The sequence below is a fragment of the Pleurodeles waltl genome, unplaced genomic scaffold (genome assembly GCF_031143425.1).
Source record: "Pleurodeles waltl isolate 20211129_DDA unplaced genomic scaffold, aPleWal1.hap1.20221129 scaffold_56, whole genome shotgun sequence".
Classification (NCBI taxonomy): domain Eukaryota; kingdom Metazoa; phylum Chordata; class Amphibia; order Caudata; family Salamandridae; genus Pleurodeles; species Pleurodeles waltl.
The window spans coordinates 3549863-3569401 of record NW_027150269.1 but is presented as its reverse complement, the minus strand read 5'-3'; positions in this window follow the sequence as shown (position 1 = coordinate 3569401).

The window sequence follows — 19539 nt, the reverse complement described above, 5'->3', positions numbered from 1 at the left end:
CATGACAGGTGTAACTATACAGAGATACGCTGTTTGCACCTACATAGTGCATTCCGGTGTATGGGCACATGTGGCAGATCATACTACTACGGACCATGATCCTCTAGTTGTTGTACCAGATTTGCACTCTTCACTGACGCAAAAGATGCCCAAACGTGTGGAATACAAATTGGTATTACCCAGTATGAGAATGTTATGCGTCAATAGAGGATAGCAAGGCTACGCAACTCAATACAGTAACTCATTGCCTGTGTATCAATGTGTGTGAATTGGCTCTTACAAATGTAGTTGTCTGTAGGAAAGTACCATCTTGCCTGGCATGTTACCCCCATTTTTCACTGTATATATGTTGTTTTAGTTGTATGTGTCACTGGGACCCTGGTATCCAGGGCCCCAGTGCTCATAAGTGTGCCTGAATGTGTTACCTGTGTAGAGACTAACTGTCTCACTGAGGCTCTGCTAATCAGAACCTCAGTGGTTATGCTCTCTCATTTCTGTCAAGTTGTCACTAACAGGCTAGTGACCAATTTTACCAATTTACATTGGCTTACTGGAACACCCTTATAATTCCCTAGTATATGGTACTGAGGTACCCAGGGTATCGGGATTCCAGGAGATCCCTATGGGATGCAGCATTTCTTTTGCCACCCATAGGGAGCTCTGACAATTCTTACACAGGCCTGCCACTGCAGCCTGAGTGAAATAACGTCCACGTTATTTCACAGCCATTTTACACTGCACTTAATTAACTTATAAGTCACCTATATGTCTAACCTTTACCTGGTAAAGGTTAGGTGCAAATTTACTTAGTGTGAGGGCACCCTGGCACTAGCCAAGGTGCACCCACATTGTTCAGGGCCAATTCCCCGGACTTTGTGAGTGCGGGGACACCATTACACGCGTGCACTACATATAGGTCACTACCTATATGTAGCTTCACAATGGTAACTCCGAATATGGCCATGTAACATATCTATGATCATGGAATTGCCCCCTCTATGCCATCCTGGCATAGTTGGCACAATCCCATGATCCCAGTGGTCTGTAGCACAGACCCTGGTACTGCCAAACTGCCTTTCCTGGGGTTTCACTGCAGCTGCTGCTGCCAACCCCTCAGACAGGTTTCTGCCCTCCTGGTGTCAAGCCAGGCTTGTCCCAGGATGGCAGAACAAAGGACTTCCTCTGAGAGAGGGTGTTACACCCTCTCCCTTTGGAAAATGGTGTGAAGGCAGGGGAGGAGTAGCCTCCCCCAGCCTCTGGAAATGCTTTCATGGGCACTTTTGGTGCCCATTTCTGCATAAGCCAGTCTACACCGGTTCAGGGACCCCTTAGCCCTGCTCTGGCGCGAAACTGGACAAAGGAAAGGGGAGTGACCACTCCCCTGACCTGCACCTCCTCTGGGAGGTGTCCAGAGCTCCTCCAGTGTGCTCCAGACCTCTGCCATCTTGGAAACAGAGGTGCTGCTGGCACAGTGGACTGCTCTGAGTGGCCAGTGCCACCAGGTGACGTCAGAGACTCCTTCTGATAGGCTCCTTCAGGTGTTGCTAGCCTATCCTCTCTCCTAGGTAGCCAAACCCTCTTTTCTGGCTATTTAGGGTCTATGCCTCTGGGGAAACTTTAGATAACGAATGCAAGAGCTCATCCGAGTTCCTCTGCATCTCTCTCTTCACCTTCTGCCAAGGAATCGACTGCTGACCGCGCTGGAAGCCTGCAAAACTGCAACATAGTAGCAAAGACGACTACTGCAACTCTGTAACGCTGATCCTGCCGCCTTCTCGACTGTTTTCCTGGTGGTGCATGCTGTGGGGGTAGTCTGCCTCCTCTCTGCACTAGAAGCTCCGAAGAAATCTCCCGTGGGTCGACGGAATCTTCCCCCTGCAACCGCAGGCACCAAAAAGCTGCATTACCGGTCCCTTGGGTCTCCTCTCAGCACGACGAGCGAGGTCCCTCGAATCCAGCAACTCTGTCCAAGTGACTCCCACAGTCCTGTGACTCTTCAGTCCAAGTTTGGTGGAGGTAAGTCCTTGCCTCACCTCGCTAGACTGCATTGGTGGGAACCGCGACTTTTGCAGCTACTCCGGCCTCCGTGCACTTCCGGCGGAAATCCTTTGTGCACAGTCCAGCATGGGTCCACGGCACTCTAACCTGCATTGCACGACCTCCTACGTTGTTCTCCGGCGACGTGGGACTTCTTTGTGCAACTTCGGGTGAGCACCGTTTCACGCATCCTCGTAGTGCCTATTTCTGGCACTTCTCTGGGTGCTACCTGCTGCTAAGAGGGCTCCTTGTCTTGCTCGACGTCCCCTCTATCTCCTGGTCCAATTTGCGACCTCCTGGTCCCTCCTGGCCCACAGCAGCATCCAAAAACGCTAACCGCACGATTTGCAGCTAGCAAGGCTTGTTGGCGTTCTTTCGGCGGGAAAACACTTCTGCACGACTCTCCAAGGCGAGCGGCATCCGTCCTCCAAAGGGGAAGTCTCTAGCCCTTTGCGTTCCTGCAGAGACCGCAGCTTCTTCTGTCCAGTAGAAGCTTCTTTGCACCCGCAGCTGGCATTTCCTGGGCATCTGCCCATCTCCGACTTGCTTGTGACTTTTGGACTTGGTCCCCTTGTTCCACAGTGTAGGAAAGTACCATCTTGCCTGGCATGTTACCCCCATTTTTCACTGTATATATGTTGTTTTAGTTGTATGTGTCACTGGGACCCTGTTCTCCAGGGCCCCAGTGCTCATAAGTGTGCCTGAATGTGTTACCTGTGTAGTGACTAACTGTCTCACTGAGGCTCTGCTAATCAGAACCTCAGTGGTTATGCTCTCTCATTTCTTTCAAATTGTCACTGACAGGCTAGTGACCAATTTTACCAATTTATATTGGCTTACTGGAACACCCTTATAATTCCCTAGTATATGGTACTGAGGTACCCAGGGTATTGGGGTTCCAGGAGATCCCTATGGGCTGCAGCATTTCTTTTGCCACCCATAGGGAGCCCTGACAATTCTTACACAGGCCTGCCACTGCAGCCTGAGTGAAATAACGCACACGTTATTTCATAGCCATTTTACACTGCACTTAAGTAGCTTATAAGTCACCTATATGTCTAACCTTTACCTGGTAAAGGTTAGGTGCAAAGTTACTTAGTGTGAGGGCACCCTGGCACTAGCCAAGGTGCCCCCACATTGTTCAGAGCCAATTCCCTGAACTTTGTGAGTGCGGGGACACCATTACACGCGTGCACTACATATAGGTCACTACCTATATGTAGCTTCACAATGGTAACTCCGAATATGGCCATGAAACATGTCTATGATCATGGAATTGCCCCCTCTATGCCATCCTGGCATAGTTGGCACAATCCCATGATCCCAGTGGTCTGTAGCACAGACCCTGGTACTGCCAAACTGCCCTTCCTGGGGTTTCACTGCAGCTGCTGCTGCTGCCAACCCCTCAGACAGGCATCTGCCCTCCTGGGGTCCAGCCAGGCCTGGCCCAGGATGGCAGAACAAAAAACTTCCTCTGAGACAGGGTGTGACACCCTCTCCCTTTGGAAAATGGTGTGAAGGCAGGGGAGGAGTAGCCTCCCCCAGCCTCTGGAAATGCTTTGTTGGGCACAGAGGTGCCCAATTCTGCATAAGCCAGTCTACACCGGTTCAGGGGACCCCTTAGCCCTGCTCTGGCGCGAAACTGGACAAAGGAAAGGGGAGTGACCACTCCCCTGACCTGCACCTCCCCTGGGAGGTGTCCAGAGCTCCTCCAGTGTGCTCCAGACCTCTGCCATCTTGGAAACAGAGGTGCTGCTGGCACACTGGACTGCTCTGAGTGGCCAGTGCCACCAGGTGACGTCAGAGACTCCTTGTGATAGGCTCCTTCAGGTGTTGCTAGCCTATCCTCTCTCCTAGGTAGCCAAACCCTCTTTTCTGGCTATTTAGGGTCTCTGTCTCTGGGGAAACTTTAGATAACGAATGCAAGAGCTCATCCGAGTTCCTCCTCATCTCTCTCTTCACCTTCTGCCAAGGAATCGACTGCTGACCGCGCTGGAAGCCTGCAAACCTGCAACATAGTAGCAAAGACGACTACTGCAACTCTGTAACGCTGATCCTGCCGCCTTCTCGACTGTTTTCCTGCTTGTGCATGCTGTGGGGGTAGTCTGCCTCCTCTCTGCACCAGAAGCTCAGAAGAAATCTACCGTGGGTCGACGGAATCTTCCCCCTGCAACCGCAGGCACCAAAAAGCTGCATTACCGGTCCCTTGGGTCTCCTCTCAGCACGACGAGCGAGTTCCCTCGAATCCAGCGACTCTGTCCAAGTGACCCCCACAGTCCAGTGACTCTTCAGTCCACGTTTGGTGGAGGTAAGTCCTTGCCTCACCTCGCTGGGCTGCATTGCTGGGAACCGCGACTTTTGCAGCTACTCCGGCCCCTGTGCACTTCCGGCGGAAATCCTTTGTGCACAGCCAAGCCTGGGTCCACGGCACTCTAACCTGCATTGCACGACTTTCTAAGTTGGTCTCCGGCGACGTGGGACTCCTTTGTGCGACTTCGGGTGAGCACCGTTTCACGCATCCTCGTAGTGCCTGTTTCTGGCACTTCTCCGGGTGCTACCTGCTGCTGAGAGGGTTCCTTGTCTTGCACCATATATCCTCTCTCTCCTGGGCCAATTTGCGACCTCCTGGTCCCTCCAGAGCTACAGCAGCGTCCAAAAACGCTAACCGCACGATTTGCAGCTAGCAAGGCTTGTTGGCGTTCTTTCGGCAGGAAAATACTTCTGCACGACTCTACAAGGCGAGAGGAATCTGTCCTCCAAAGGGGAAGTCTCTAGCCCTTTGCGTTCCTGCAGAAACCGCAGCTTCTTCTGTCCAGTGGAAGCTTCTTTGCACCCGCAGCTGGCATTTCCTGAGCATCTGCCCATCTCCGACTTGCTTGTGACTTTTGGACTTGGTCCCCTTGTTCCACAGGTACCCCAGATTGGAAATCCAGTGTTGTTGCATTGTTGGTTTGTGTCTTTCCTGCATTATTCCTCTAACACGACTTCTTTGTCCTTAGGGGAACTTTGGTGAACTTTGCACTCACTTTTCAGGGTCTTGGGGAGGGTTATTTTTCTAACTCTCACTATTTTCTAATAGTCCCAGCGACCCTCTACAAGGTCACATAGGTTTGGGGTCCATTCGTGGTTCGCATTCCACTTTTGGAGCATATGGTTTGTGTTGCCCATATCCCTATGTTTCCCCATTGCATCCTATTGTAACTATACATTGTTTGCACTGTTTTCTAAGACTATACTGCATATTTTTGCTATTGTGTATATATATCTTGTGTATATTTCCTATCCTCTCACTGAGGGTACACTCTGAGATACTTTGGCATATTGTCATAAAAATAAAGTACCTTTATTTTTAGTATAACTGTGTATTGTGTTTTCTTATGATATTGTGCATATGACACTAAGTGGTACTGTAGTAGCTTCACACGTCTCCGAGTTCAGCCTAAGCTGCTCTGCTAAGCTACCATTATCTATCAGCCTAATCTGCTAGACACCCTATACACTAATAAGGGACAACTGGGCCTGGTGCAAGGTGCAAGTACCCCTTGGTACTCACTACAAGCCAGTCCAGCCTCCTACATTGGTTGTGCAGCGGTGGGATAAGTGCTTTGAGACTACTTACCACTCTTGTCATTGTACTTTTCATAAGAGAAAAATATACAAAACAAGGTCAGTGTATATACACATAGCCAAAAAGTTTTGCATTTCCTCTTTTCACTCTTTTCTAAGTGCTGAAAAGTACTTCTAAACTTTCAAAAAGTTCTTAAAAGTTTAAAAAGTTTTTTTCTGTCTTTCTAAAAAGTTCTGAAAACTTTTTTCTCTTTTTCTATCACTTTAACTCTCTCTAAAAATGTCTGGCACAGGCCAAAATGTTGATCTGTCCAAACTTGCATATGATCACCTTAGCTGGAAAGGAGCAAGGAGTCTCTGCATAGAGAGAGGTTTGAGTGTAGGGAAGAATCCTTCCTTGGAACTGTTACTTAACATGCTTAGAGAACAAGATAAGGCTATAGGTGCCCCATCTGTTGAAAAAGTACCTAATAGTTCCCAATCTGATTCAGGGACTCCCCCAGGAAAAGATTCAGGAAAGAAACTTCCTAGCCTGCCCATTACTAGACAGTCTAGCATAGTTGGTAATGATGATGAGCCACACCATACAAATAGTGTTGTCTCACATCATAGCAAAAGCATTTATTCTCACCATACTGGTAGTAATGTTTCTGTTAGCCAAGCTGTTAGGGTGGCTTCTGTAAGGGACAGGTCTCCTTCTGTTCATTCCCATCATACCTCTGTATCTAGGAATGTCCCTCCCACCAACCCTGATGACAGAATGTTAGAGAGGGAACTCAATAAGTTGAGGGTGGAACAAACCAGACTGAAGCTTAAAAAGCAACAGCTGGATTTGGATAGACAGTCTTTTGAACTAGAGAAGGAAAGACAGAAGTTGGGTTTAGAAACCCATGGTGGCAGCAGCAGTATTCCCCATAGTCATCCTGCAAAAGAGCATGATTCCAGGAATCTGCACAAGATAGTTCCCCCTTATAAGGAGGGGGATGACATTAACAAGTGGTTTGCTGCACTTGAGAGGGCCTGTGTTGTACAGGATGTCCCTCAAAGGCAGTGGGCTGCTATCCTATGGCTATCATTTAGTGGAAAAGGTAGGGATAGGCTCCTTACTGTGAAAGAAAATGATGCTAATAATTTCCAAGTTCTTAAGAATGCACTCCTGGATGGTTATGGCTTAACCACTGAACAATACAGGATAAAGTTCAGAGAGACCAAAAAGGAGTCTTCACAAGACTGGGTTGATTTCATTGACCATTCAGTGAAGGCCTTGGAGGGGTGGTTACATGGCAGTAAAGTTACTGATTATGACAGCCTGTATAACTTAATCCTGAGAGAGCATATTCTTAATAATTGTGTGTCTGATTTGTTGCACCAGTACTTGGTGGACTCTGATCTGACCTCTCCCCAAGAATTGGGAAAGAAGGCAGACAAATGGGTCAGAACAAGGGTGAACAGAAAAGTTCATACAGGGGGTGACAAAGATGGCAACAAAAAGAAGGATGGTAAGTCTTCTGACAAGGGTGGGGACAAATCTAAAAATGAGTCTTCATCAGGCCCACAAAAACACTCTGGTGGGGGTGGTGGGCCCAAATCCTCTTTTAATCAGAACAAGGAAAAGAAACCATGGTGCTATTTATGTAAAATAAAAGGCCATTGGACAACAGATCCCAGTTGTCCAAAGAAAAGCACCAATGCTCCTACCACTACAACCCCTACTGCTACCCCTAGTGTCCCTACTAATAGCAGTGGTGGTGGGAGCAAACCTACTAATAGCCAATCCAAGGAAGTAGCTGCGCTCACTATTGGTAACTTAGTTGGGGTTGGCCTTGTTAGGGAGGCCACAGAGGCTGTGTTAGTCTCTGAGGGGGCTATTGATTTAGCCACCTTAGTTGCTTGTCCCCTTAATATGGATAAGTACAAGCAGCTACCCCTAATAAATGGTGTTGAGGTTCAGGCATACAGGGACACTGGTGCCAGTGTGACTATGGTCATAGAGAAACTGGTCCACCCTGAACAACACCTACTTGGTCACCAGTACCAAGTAACCGATGCTCACAACAACACACTTAGCCACCCCATGGCTGTTGTAAATCTCAACTGGGGGGGGGTAACTGGTCCAAAGAAAGTTGTGGTAGCTTCAGATTTACCTGTAGACTGTCTATTAGGGAATGATTTGGAGACATCAGCTTGGTCAGATGTGGAGTTGGAGGCCCATGCAGCAATGCTGGGCATCCCAGGGCATATTTTTGCTTTGACAAGGGCTCAGGCCAAAAAGCAAAAAGGACAGGGAAGCTTGGATCCTGGAACAATGGACCAAGTGCTCCCTAAAGCTAGGGCTAGTAGAAGCAAACCACTTCCTACTATCCCTCCCTCTACAGTGGATTCTACTTCTGAGGAAGAAGAATTCCCTCCCTGTGCAGAACCTACACCAGAGGAGCTGGAAGCAGACACTGCTGAGCTTTTGGGTGAAGGGGGGCCTGCCAGGGAGGAGCTGAGTGTGGCACAGCAAACCTGTCCCACAGTAGAGGGTCTCAGACAGCAAGCTGTCAAACAGGCTAATGGGGATGTCAGTGACTCTCACAGAGTTTACTGGGAGGACAACCTCTTGTACACTGAGCATAGGGATCCTAAACCTGGAGCTGCCAGGATATTAGTGATTCCTCAGGAGTACAGAAAGTTCCTCCTAACCCTGGCACATGACATTCCCCTAGCAGGGCATCTAGGACAAATGAAAACTTGGGACAGGCTTGTTCCCCTGTTTCATTGGCCTAGAATGTCTGAGGACACAAAGGAATTTTGTAAGTCCTGTGAAACCTGTCAAGCCAGTGGCAAGACAGGTGGCACCCCAAAGGCACCCCTTATCCCACTGCCTGTGGTTGGGGTTCCCTTTGAAAGGGTAGGGGTTGACATAGTTGGCCCCCTTGACCCTCCTACTGCTTCAGGCATTAGGTTTATCTTGGTGGTAGTGGACCATGCCACAAGATACCCTGAAGCAATTCCTTTAAGGACCACTACAGCACCTGCAGTGGCAAAGGCCCTCCTGGGAATATTTTCTAGGGTGGGCTTCCCAAAGGAAGTAGTATCAGACAGGGGAAGCAATTTCATGTCTGCATACTTAAAGGCCATGTGGAAGGAGTGTGGTGTAACTTACAAATTCACAACACCCTATCATCCACAAACAAATGGACTGGTGGAGAGATTTAATAAAACTCTCAAAGGCATGATTATGGGTCTCCCTGAAAAACTCCGCAGGAGATGGGATATCCTTCTACCATGCCTCCTTTTTGCCTACAGGGAGGTACCCCAGAAAGGAGTGGGCTTCAGCCCCTTTGAACTTCTTTTTGGACACCCTGTTAGGGGTCCACTCACACTTGTAAAGGAGGGTTGGGAACAACCTTTAAAAGCTCCTAAGCAGGATATTGTGGATTATGTACTTGGCCTCAGAACAAGGATGGCTGAGTACATGAAAAAGGCCAGCAAAAACCTGCAGTCCAGCCAAGAGCTCCAGAAGCAATGGCATGATCAGAAGGCTGTTTTGGTTCAGTACCAACCAGGGCAGAAAGTGTGGGTCTTGGAGCCTGTGGCCCCAAGAGCACTCCAAGATAAATGAAGTGGACCCCACACAATTGTTGAAAAGAAGGGAGAAGTCACCTATTTAGTTGACTTAGGCACTGCCAGGAGTCCCCTTAGGGTGCTCCATGTCAACCGCCTGAAACCCTACTATGACAGGGCTGATCTCACCCTGATCATGGCAACTGATGAGGGACAGGAAGAAGACAGTGATCCTCTACCTGATCTCTTCTCTTCCACAGAACAAGATGCTCTTGTGGAAGGTGTAGTTTTGGCTGATTGTCTTACTGCTGAGCAGAAAGACCATTGCATAAATCTCCTAGATCAATTCTCTGAACTCTTCTCTACTGTGCCAGGTACCACTTCTTGGTGTGAGCACACTATAGATACTGGAGACAGTTTACCTGTCAAAAGTAAGATCTATAGGCAGCCTGACCATGTCAGGGACTGCATAAAGCAAGAGGTGCAGAAAATGTTAGAACTAGGAGTGGTTGAGCATTCTGAAAGTCCATGGGCTTCTCCTGTGGTACTTGTACCAAAACCCCATTCCAAAGATGGAAAGAAGGAAATGCGGTTTTGTGTAGACTATAGAGGTCTCAACTTGGTAACCAAAACTGATGCTCACCCTATACGCAGGGCAGATGAGCTCATAGATACACTGGCATCTGCCAAGTATCTAAGCACTTTTGATTTGACTGCAGGGTATTGGCAGATCAAATTGTCAGAAGATGCTAAACCTAAAACTGCATTTTCAACCATTGGAGGACATTACCAGTTTACTGTAATGCCTTTTGGTTTTAAAAATGCACCTGCCACTTTTCAAAGGATGGTGAACACAGTCCTGCAAGGGCTGGAAGCTTTAAGTGCAGCATATTTGGACGATATAGCTGTCTTTAGCTCCAGCTGGGATGATCACCTGGTCCACCTATCGAAAGTTTTGGATTCCCTGCAAAAGGCAGGCCTCACTATCAAGGCTTCAAAGTGCCAGATAGGGCAGGGGAAGGTGGTTTATCTGGGACACCTTGTTGGTGGGGAACAGATTGCACCACTACAGGGGAAAATCCAAACTATTATAGATTGGGTTCCCCCTACCACTCAGACTCAGGTGAGAGCCTTCCTAGGCCTCACTGGGTATTACAGGAGGTTCATTAAGAACTATGGCTCCATTGCAGCCCCTCTTAATGACCTCACATCCAAAAAGATGCCTAAAAAGGTATTGTGGACAGCTAACTGCCAGAAAGCTTTTGAGGAGCTGAAGCAGGCCATGTGCTCTGCACCTGTCCTGAAAAGCCCTTGTTACTCTAAAAGATTCTATGTCCAAACTGATGCATCTGAATTAGGAGTAGGGGCAGTCCTATCACAACTTAATTCTGAGGGCCAGGATCAACCTGTTGCTTTTATCAGTAGGAGGTTGACCCCTAGAGAAAAGCGTTGGTCTGCCATTGAGAGGGAGGCCTTTGCTGTGGTCTGGGCTCTGAAGAAGTTGAGGCCATACCTGTTTGGCACTCACTTCATTGTTCAGACAGACCTCAAACCTCTACTTTGGCTAAAACAAATGAAAGGTGAAAATCCTAAATTGTTGAGGTGGTCCATATCCCTACAGGGAATGGACTATACAGTGGAACATAGACCTGGGAGTAGCCACTCCAATGCAGATGGACTCTCCAGATATTTCCACTTAGACAATGAAGATTCATCAGGTCATGGCTAGTCTTATTGTCCTTCGTTTGGGGAGGTGGTTGTTTAGGAAAGTACCATCTTGCCTGGCATGTTACCCCCATTTTTCACTGTATATATGTTGTTTTAGTTGTATGTGTCACTGGGACCCTGTTCACCAGGGCCCCAGTGCTCATAAGTGTGCCTGAATGTGTTACCTGTGTAGTGACTAACTGTCTCACTGAGGCTCTGCTAATCAGAACCTCAGTGGTTATGCTCTCTCATTTCTTTCAAATTGTCACTGACGGGCTAGTGATCAATTTTACCAATTTACATTGGCTTACTGGAACACCCTTATAATTCCCTAGTATATGGTACTGAGGTACCCAGGGTATTGGGGTTCCAGGAGATCCCTATGGGCTGCAGCATTTCTTTTGCCACCCATAGGGAGCTCTGACAATTCTTACACAGGCCTGCCACTGCAGCCTGAGTGAAATAACGCACACGTTATTTCACAGCCATTTTACACTGCACTTAAGTAGCTTATAAGTCACCTATATGTTTAACCTTTACCTGGTAAAGGTTAGGTGCAAAGTTACTTAGTGTGAGGGCACCCTGGCACTAGACAAGGTGCCCCCACATTGTTCAGAGCCAATTCCCTGAACTTTGTGAGTGCGGGGACACCATTACACGCGTGCACTACATATAGGTCACTACCTATATGTAGCTTCACAATGGTAACTCCGAATATGGCCATGTAACATGTCTATGATCATGGAATTGCCCCCTCTATGCCATCCTGGCATAGTTGGCACAATCCCATGATCCCAGTGGTCTGTAGCACAGACCCTGGTACTGCCAAACTGCCCTTCCTGGGGTTTCACTGCAGCTGCTGCTGCTGCCAACCCCTCAGACAGGCATCTGCCCTCCTGGGGTCCAGCCAGGCCTGGCCCAGGATGGCAGAACAAAGAACTTCCTCTGAGACAGGGTGTGACACCCTCTCCCTTTGGAAAATGGTGTGAAGGCAGGGGAGGAGTAGCCTCCCCCAGCCTCTGGAAATGCTTTGTTGGGCACAGAGGTGCCCAATTCTGCATAAGCCAGTCTACACCGGTTCAGGGGACCCCTTAGCCCTGCTCTGGCGCGAAACTGGACAAAGGAAAGGGGAGTGACCACTCCCCTGACCTGCACCTCCCATGGGAGGTGTCCAGAGCTCCTCCAGTGTGCTCCAGACCTCTGCCATCTTGGAAACAGAGGTGCTGCTGGCACACTGGACTGCTCTGAGTGGCCAGTGCCACCAGGTGACGTCAGAGACTTCTTGTGATAGGCTCCTTCAGGTGTTGCTAGCCTATCCTCGCTCCTAGGTAGCCAAACCCTCTTTTCTGGCTATTTAGGGTCTCTGTCTCTGGGGAAACTTTAGATAACGAATGCAAGAGCTCATCCGAGTTCCTCTGCATCTCTCTCTTCACCTTCTGCCAAGGAATCGACTGCTGACCGCGCTGGAAGCCTGCAAACCTGCAACATAGTAGCAAAGACGACTACTGCAACTCTGTAACACTGATCCTGCTGCCTTCTCCACTGTTTTCCTGCTTGTGCATGCTGTGGGGGTAGTCTGCCTCCTCTCTGCACCAGAAGCTCCGAAGAAATCTCCCGTGGGTCGACGGAATCTTCCCCCTGCAACCGCAGGCACCAAAAAGCTGCATTACCGGTCCCTTGGGTCTCCTCTCAGCACGACGAGCGAGGTCCCTCGAATCCAGCGACTCTGTCCAAGTGACCCCCACAGTCCAGTGACTCTTCAGTCCAAGTTTGGTGGAGGTAAGTCCTTGCCTCACCTCGCTGGGCTGCATTGCTGGGAACCGCAACTTTTGCAGCTACTCCGGCCCCTGTGCACTTCCGGCGGAAATCCTTTGTGCACAGTCAAGCCTGGGTCCACGGCACTCTAACCTGCATTGCACAACTTTCTAAGTTGGTCTCCGGCGACGTGGGACTCCTTTGTGCGACTTCGGGTGAGCACTGTTTCACACATCCTTGTAGTGCCTGTTTCTGGCACTTCTCTGGATGCTATCTGCTGCTGAGAGGGTTCCTTGTCTTGCTCGACGTCCCCTATCTCTCCTGGGCCAATTTGCGACCTCCTGGTCCCTCCAGGGCTACAGCAGCGTCCAAAAACGCTAACCGCACGATTTGCAGCTAGCAAGGCTTGTTGGCGTTCTTTCGGCGGGAAATCACTTCTGAACGACTCTACAAGGCGAGAGAAATCCGTCCTCCAAAGAGGAAGTCTCTAGCCCTTTGCGTTCCTGCAGAAACTGCAGCTTCTTCTGTCCAGTGGAAGCTTCTTTGCACCCGCAGCTGGCATTTCCTGGGCATCTGCCCATCTCCGACTTGCTTGTGACTTTTGGACTTGGTCCCCTTGTTCCACAGGTACCCCAGATTGGAAATCCAGCGTTGTTGCATTGTTGGTTTGTGTCTTTCCTGCATTATTCCTCTAACACGACTTCTTTGTCCTTAGGGGAACTTTGGTGCACTTTGTACTCACTTTTCAGGGTCTTGGGGAGGGTTATTTTTCTAACTCTCACTATTTTCTAATAGTCCCAGCGACCCTCTACAAGGTCACATAGGTTTGGGGTCCATTCGTGGTTCGCATTCCACTTTTGGAGTATATGGTTTGTGTTGCCCCTAAACCTATGTTTCCCCATTGCATCCTATTGTAACTATACATTGTTTGCACTGTTTTCTAAGACTATACTGCATATTTTTGCTATTGTGTATATATATCTTGTGTATATTTCCTATCCTCTCACTGAGGGTACACTCTAAGATACTTTGGCATATTGTCATAAAAATAAAGTACCTTTATTTTTAGTATAACTGTGTATTGTGTTTTCTTATGATATTGTGCATATGACACTAAGTGGTACTGTAGTAGCTTCACACGTCTCCTAGTTCAGCCTAAGCTGCTCTGCTAAGCTACCATTATCTATCAGCCTAAGCTGCTAGACACCCTATACACTAATAAGGGATAACTGGGCCTGGTGCAAGGTGCAAGTACCCCTTGGTACTCACTACAAGCCAGTCCAGCCTCCTACACACAGGTACCCCAGATTGGAAATCCAGCGTTGTTGCATTGTTGGTTTGTGTCTTTCCTGCATTATTCCTCTAACACGACTTCTTTGTCCTTAGGGGAACTTTAGTGCACTTTGCACTCACTTTTCAGGGTCTTGGGGAGGGTTATTTTTCTAACTCTCACTATTTTCTAATAGTCCCAGCGACCCTCTACAAGGTCACATAGGTTTGGGGTCCATTCGTGGTTCGCATTCCACTTTTGGAGTATATGGTTTGTGTTGCCCCTATCCCTATGTTTCCCCATTGCATCCTATTGTAACTATACATTGTTTGCACTGTTTTCTAAGACTATACTGCATATTTTTGCTATTGTGTACATATATCTTGTGTATATTTCCTATCCTCTCACTGAGGGTACACTCTAAGATACTTTGGCATATTGTCATAAAAATAAAGTACCTTTATTTTTAGTATAACTGTGTATTGTGTTTTCTTATGGTATTGTGCAAGTGACACTTGTGGTACTGTAGTAGCTTCACACGTCTCCTAGTTCAGCCTAAGCTGCTCTGCTAAGCTACCATTATCTATCAGACTAAGCTGCTCGACACCCTATACACTAATAAGGGATAACTGGGCCTGGTGCAAGGTGCAAGTACCCCTTGGTACTCACTACAAGCCTGTCCAGCCTCCTACAGGTAGTCAGTCCCAAGACAGTTTCTGTCACACCTAGTGGCATTGGCCTTGCCACACTGGCTGCTTGTTCCCTTACAATGGATAAGTACAGGCAGACCGTTTCAATAAATGGTGTTGAGGCCTTGGCCTACAGGGACACAGGTGCCAGTATCACTTTGGTGACTGAAAACCTAGTGGCTCCTGAACAACACATCATTGGACAACAGTATACAATTATTGATGTCCATAACTCCACTAAGTTTCTTCCCTTAGCTATAATTCAGTTTAGTTGGGGTGGAGTTACTGGCCCTAAGCAGGTGGTGGTATCACCAGCTTACCTGTAGACTGTCTCTTAGGTAATGACCTAGAGGCCTCAGGTTGGGCGGATGTAGAGTTTTATGCCCATGCAGCCATGCTGGGCATCCCTGAGGAATTGTTCCCTCTCATTTCTACTGAAATGAAAAAGCAAAGGAGAAAAGGCCTGAAAACTCAGGATCCCTCTCCATCAACAGGTAAAAAGGGTATCACAGTATCCCCTAACCACACTACCATTCAGGATACCATTCCTGTGGTGGGAGAAACCTCTCCTGGGGTGGCACCTGTTCCAAGGGAATCATCAGCTGGCAAAGCTGGACTCCCTGAGGTAGAAGTACTTCTCTGTGGGATAACTAACATTGGTGAGAAAAAGAGCACCATTTTAGTTAACATGCAGCATCCTTCCAACCCTCCCAGAGAAACTTTAGTGCAGAAACCCTGCACTGCCTCACAACACTTAGGACAGCATCCCTGCCCTAGTGTGGAGCTCATAGGACAGCATCCCTGCCCTGCTCCAACTCAAGAGAAACAGCATCCCTGTTCTCTCTTCCAGCCATATGGACAAAGTTTTTGCCCAGCTATGGCTTTTCTGAGACAGCATCCCTGTCTGGCATTTCATCACTACAAATAGGTTCAGTGGACAATTCCCACTGCTCTAAACTAAAACTTACTGATAGAAACTCTGAAAATACATCTTCACATTGTTGCTTAGCTAAAAAACTTCAAACAGGGTGGTTTACATCCCCACAGGGAAGTAACCATATAGTGGATGATAAAGGGAGTAACCCGTCTATTGCAGAGCTACTCTCTACTTATCACCACTTAGACAATAAAGTCTCAACTGGCCAAGCTTAGCCTTATTGTCCTTCGTTTGGGGGGGGGGGTTGTGTGAGAAAGTAGCCTTTTTCTAGCTTTGTGACCCCCACTTTTGGCCTGTTTGTGAGTGTATGTCAGGGTGTTTTCACTGTCTCACTGGGATCCTGCCAGCCAGGGCCCAGTGCACATAGTGAAAACCCTATGTTTTCAGAATGTTTGTTATGTGTCACTGGGACCCTGCTAGCCAGGACCCCAGTGCTCATAAGTTTGTGGCCTATATGTATGTGTTACCTGTGTAGTGACTAACTGTCTCACTGAGACTCTGCTAATCAGAACCTCAGTGGTTATGCTCTCTCATTTCTTTCAAATTGTCACTAACAGGCTAGTGACCAATTTTAACAATTTACATTGGCTTACTGGAACACCCTTATAATTCCCTAGTATATGGTACTGAGGTACCCAGGGAATTGGGGTTCCAGGAGATCCCTATGGGCTGCAGCATTTCTTTTGCCACCCATAGGGAGCTCTGACAATTCTTACACAGGCCTGCCACTGCAGCCTGAGTGAAATAACGCCCACGTTATTTCACAGCCATTTTACACTGCACTTAAGTAACTTATAAGTCACCTATATGTCTAACCTTTACCTGGTAAAGGTTAGGTGCAAAGTTACTTAGTGTGAGGACACCCTGGCACTAGCCAAGGTGCCCCCACATTGTTCAGGGCCAATTCCCCGGACTTTGTGAGTGCGGGGACACCATTACACATGTGCACTACATATAGGTCACTACCTATATGTAGCTTCACAATGGTAACTCTGAATATGGCCATGTAACATGTCTATGATCATGGAATTGCCCCCTCTATACCATCCTGGCATAGTTGGCACAATCCCATGATCCCAGTGGTCTGTAGCACAGACCCTGGTACTGCCAAACTGCCTTTCCCGGGGTTTCACTGCAGCTGCTGCTGCTGCCAACCCCTCAGACAGGCATCTGCCCTCCTGGGGTCCAGCCAGGCCTGGCCCAGGATGGCAGAACAAAGGACTTCCTCTGAGAGAGGGTGTTACACCCTCTCCCTTTGGAAAATGGTGTGAAGGCAGGGGAGGAGTAGCCTCCCCCAGCCTCTGGAAATGCTTTCATGGGCACATTTGGTGCCCATTTCTGCATAAGCCAGTCTACACCGGTTCAGGCACCCCTTAGCCCTGCTCTGGCGCGAAACTGGACAAAGGAAAGGGGAGTGACCACTCCCCTGACCTGCACCTCCCCTGGGAGGTGTCCAGAGCTCCTCCAGTGTGCTCCAGACCTCTGCCATCTTGGAAACAGAGGTGCTGCTGGCACACTGGACTGCTCTGAGTGGCCAGTGCCACCAGGTGACGTCAGAGACTCCTTCTGATAGGCTCCTTCAGGTGTTCCTAGCCTATCCTCTCTCCTAGGTAGCCAAACCCTCTTTTCTGGCTATTTAGGGTCTCTGTCTCTGGGGAAACTTTAGATAACGAATGCAAGAGCTCATCCGAGTTCCTCTGCATCTCTCTCTTCACCTTCTGCCAAGGAATCGACTGCTGACCGCGCTGGAAGCCTGCAAAACTGCAACATAGTAGCAAAGACGACTACTGCAACTCTGTAACGCTGATCCTGCCGCCTTCTCGACTGTTTTCCTGGTGGTGCATGCTGTGGGGGTAGTCTGCCTCCTCTCTGCACTAGAAGCTCTGAAGAAATCTCCCGTGGGTCGACGGAATCTTCCCCCTGCAACCGCAGGCACCAAAAAGCTGCATTACCGGTCCCTTGGGTCTCCTCTCAGCACGACGAGCGAGGTCCCTCGAATCCAGCAACTCTATCCAAGTGACTCCCACACTCCAGTGACTCTTCAGTCCAAGTTTGGTGGAGGTAAGTCCTTGCCTCCCCACGCCAGACTGCATTGCTGGGAACCGTGACTTTTGCAGCTACTCCGGCCTCCGTGCACTTCCGGCGGAAATCCTTTGTGCACAGTCCAGCCTGGGTCCACGGCACTCTAACCTGCATTGCACGACCTCTTAAGTTGTTCTCCGGCGACGTGGGACTCCTTTGTGCAACTTCTGGTGAGCACCATTTCACGCATCCTCCTAGTGCCTGTTTCTGGCACTTCTCCGGGTGCTACGTGCTGTTAAGAGGGCTCCTTGTCTTGCGCAACGTCCCCTCTACCACCTGGCGCAATTTGCGACATCCTGGTCCTTCCTGGGCCACAGCAGCACCCAAAAACGCTAACCGCACAATTTGCAGCTAGAAAGGCTTGTTGGCGTTCTTTTGGCGGGAAAACACTTCTGCACGACTCACCTTGGCGTGCGGGAGCCGTCCTCCAAAGGGGAAGTCTCTAGCCCTTGTCGTTCCTGCAGAAACCTAAGCATCTTCTGTCCAGTAGAAGCTTCTTTGCACCCACCGCTGGCATTTCCTGGGCATCTGCCCATCTCCGACTTGCTTGTGACTTTTGGACTTGGTCCCCTTGTTCCACAGGTACCCTCGACTGGAAATCCATCGTTGTTGCATTGCTGGTTTGTGTCTTTCCTGCAGTATTCCCCTATCACGACTTCTTTGTCCTTTGGGGAACTTTAGTGCACTTTGCACTCACTTTTCAGGGTCTTGGGGTGGGCTATTTTTGTAACCCTCACTATTTTCTAATAGTCCCAGCGACCCTCTACAAGGTCACATAGGTTTGGGGTCCATTCGTGGTTCGCATTCCACTTTTGGAGTATATGGTTTGTGTTGCCCCTATCCCTACGTGTTCCCATTGCATCCTATTGTAACTATACATTGTTTGCACTGTTTTCTAAGACTATACTGCATATTTTGGTATTGTGTATATATATCTTGTGTATATTTCCTATCCTCTCACTGAGGGTACACTCTGAGATACTTTGGCATATTGTCATAAAAATAAAGTACCTTTATTTTTAGTATAACTGTGTATTGTGATTTCTTATGATATTGTGCATATGACACTAAGTGGTACTGTAGTAGCTTCACACGTCTCCTAGTTCAGCCTAAGCTGCTCTGCTAAGCTACCATTATCTATCAACCTAAGCTGCTAGACACCCTATACACTAATAAGGGATAACTGGGCATGGTGCAAGGTGCAAGTACCCCTTGGTACTCCCTACAAGCCAGTCCAGCCTCATACATTGGTTGTGCAGTGGTGGGATAAGTGCTTGAGACTGCTTACCACTCTTGTCATTGTACTTTTCATAAGAGAAAAATATACAAAACAAGGTCAGTGTATATACACATAGCCAAAAAGTTTTGCATTTCCTCTTTTCACTCTTTTCTAAGTGCTGAAAAGTACTTCTAAACTTTCAAAAAGTTCTTAAAAGTTTAAAAAGTTTTTTTCTGTCTTTCCAAAAAAGTTCTGAAAACTTTTTTCTCTTTTTCTATCACTTTAACTCTCTCTAAAAAATGTCTGGCACAGGCCAAAGTGTTGATCTGTCCAAACTTGCATATGACAACCTTAGCTGGAAAAGAGCAAGGAGTCTCTGTATAGAGAGAGGTTTGAGTGCAGGGAAGAATCCTTACTTAGAACTGTTACTTAACATGCTTAGAGAACAGGATAAGGCCATAGGTGCCCCATCTGTTGAAAAAGTACCCAATAGTTCTCAATCTGATTCAGGGACTCCCCCAGGAAAAGATTCAGGAAAGAAACTTCCTAGCCTGCCCATTACTAGACAATCTAGCATAGATGGTAATGATGATGAGCCACACCATATAAATAGTGTTGTCTCACATAATAGCAAAAGCATTTATTCTTACCATACTGGTAGTAATGTTTCTGTAAACCAAGCTGTTAGGGTGGCTTCTGTAAGGGACAGGTCTCCTTCTGTTCATTC